Source organism: Pteropus vampyrus, unplaced genomic scaffold, assembly GCF_000151845.1.
Source record: "Pteropus vampyrus isolate Shadow unplaced genomic scaffold, Pvam_2.0 Scaffold12, whole genome shotgun sequence".
In the NCBI taxonomy this organism is placed as follows: Eukaryota; Metazoa; Chordata; class Mammalia; order Chiroptera; family Pteropodidae; genus Pteropus; species Pteropus vampyrus.
Window position 1 is genome coordinate 9,245,786 of NW_011888793.1, and position 2,606 is coordinate 9,248,391.

The window sequence follows — 2,606 nt, forward strand, 5'->3', positions numbered from 1 at the left end:
AGACCCAAAACCCCCTAACTTTCCTGCCTACCTCTTTTCTAAGAGCCATGAACCCCCTTATAAGTATGGATGTTGACAGATGAGAGGTCTCTTTTGTATCTGCTTCCTACTGAGAATGGCTGTAGTTCCTGTCTACAGGGGTTTCATGGAGCCCTTCCCCTTTCTGCCTTAGTCAGGGTGGGGTCTTGAGTTTCCTTCTAAAGTGCCATCTCAGTTCCTAGACAAGGAAAAGAAGATAGAAACACATTATTTAAATCATATATCTATTAATTTCTATTATTGATTTGCCTATTAAATGAGTAAAGGGGAACAGGCTTGGTTAATACGTTTTTTAAAGAGTAAAAAGAAGACCTTTGGCTTAAAGAATGTCCTCCCCCTCAGACTCTAAGGACCCTGCGTGGTTTAACACCATTTCTGCTTAACAATAGGCTGATGACCCTTATCAATAGCCAGAGGATCTGAATTGCCAGGGCAATTATCAGGATTTGAGGGAGAAGGCCTTTTTTCCACAGAAAGGAGGGAAGAAAACTTAATTAGGTTTACTAAAAGGATTAACTCTGCAAGAAATGCCCTATTTCATTTCCTGCTAAAAGATTAAGAATTTTACAAGTGACATCCTGTCTCACTAAGACATCTCCAAAGTGACCTAGTGTTCAGATTACTAGCTGAACATTTTCTTTCAGACCTGCATATAGACACCAGTCTTTTCCTACAGATTTCAACCCCTTCATATATTTTCTAGGACACAATACTTAGGACTTGAGCTGTGGAAATTTATATTCTGTACCTGAAAAGATGTTTCATATTTTGATGGAAATTCAAAGTCCAAGAAAGAAGTTTATTTTTATGTTTCTTTTCTTTTCTTTTTTCTTTCCTTTTCTTTTTTCTTTCCCTTTCTTTCTTCATTCCTTTCTTTCTTTCTTTCTTTCTTTCTTTCTTTCTTTCTTTCTTTCTTTCTTTCTTTCTTTCTTTCTTTCTTTCTTTCTTTCTTTCTCTTTTTTCTTCTCTTCTCTTTGTTTTCCTCAATAACCTTTTTCTTCTCTGGGGTGATATCTATTTATCTAAATCTATCTATATCTATCTATCTTTATCATCATCTATCATCTATCTGTCATCTATCTAATCTTCCCCCTCTCCAAAGAGTCATGACCTTGGCTAGAAATAACTAGGTTTTTACTTTTTATTCTATGGATTGGTAATGACTCTGTAGAACTGATATAAATCCTCATGGTAAGAGGTCCAAGATGCTTACACCTGTACATCTGTAGTCTAGTAGATAAGGTGTTTCCTTTATATATCATTCTAACTTTAGGAATTTTCTGGAGTTATTCCAAAAGCTTGCTAGAGGTCTAGAAGTAAATATGGGAGCTCCCACATTTGCCATTTTGAATGGATAGCTGAAAAATCTTGCAGCATAGGTGAGAATCACTTCCGTTTGATGATTCATGGGCAATCTGCAGGAAATCATTGATTAAGGCCCTTTATCAGGCAATGATGAGAAATATAACCCATGTGACCTCTTAGCCCAGCACTTGTGAGGAACATGCATGCTCATATGGGAATTGATGTGCCTCAAGCATTAATCTGCATCCCATGTAGCTCTGTGATGACGGTGTGATCCATGCAGACCAGGCTTATGAAGCTATATTTGCTTCTCAATATACAGCCTTCAGAAATCTAATCTCTTATTACAGTGTCCAGCTCCATTCCAGAACAAATGAGCTACATCTTCCTGGGGCTAAGTTACATGTCTTCCTCTATGATCTCTCCAATTCTTATTGTAACATAGCTTATGTTTTCCTATTCTGAGTGCTTTCACTTTTGCTTTTTAAGAATATTTTATTCTCTTAACAAAGCCCAACTTTTATAAATTGAAAACTTTTACTTAAAAATAGACTCCCAAAGCTTATATTGTAAGGATACTTTTCTTTCTTTTTTCAATTCCTCCACAATAAACAAACTTTTTTGAGGCAGTGTCCATAGCCCAGGTGGAATCTGGACCTTCCTTGACTGAGGCACCAGGACCTTATGTGTAGGAAGGCGGTCACCTTGATTCATTGCTACAATGCCAGATAAGCAATAGCTAAGGCATAATAATTAATGTAAAAATGCAAAAAACAGTGTTTCAGTAAATGATACTCCATATCAGATACATGCTGCAATTTCACAAAAGCATACCACAGTATCCTTTTGTAAGACTATGGTAATCCAGGATGCTGCTTCCTTCTGTGATAGATGCAGGGTCTTATTGATCCTTCTAGGACCAGTGCTTAGCCCAGTGATTTGAATATTAAAAATCTTAATGTATTTTACTTGAGTAAGTTAACAAAAGAGAAAGATGTCTATACTAGAGCATCTTGGTCACTTTAAGTTTTTATGTTTATATGGAAAATGGCAAAAATCCTAGATATTGGGAATTAATTTATGTCAGAGATTCTTAAAGTTTAAAACTCTGGGTTCTTTTATACACTTAAAGATTATTCAAATCTATAGTCATGCCACCCTGAAAGGGCCCGATTTTGTCTGATCTCAGAAGCTAAGTAGAGTCGGGCCTGGTTAGTACTTGGATGGGAGACCACCTAGGAAGACCAGATGCTGTAGGCATT

The 2,606-nt window shown here is 36.6% G+C and overlaps 1 pseudogene; it reads left to right on the top strand.

The window, feature by feature from the left end:
- The first annotated feature begins 2,485 nt into the window (after positions 1-2,485).
- Positions 2,486-2,604, top strand: LOC111732904 (annotated as a pseudogene).
- Positions 2,605-2,606: the final 2 nt, after the last annotated feature.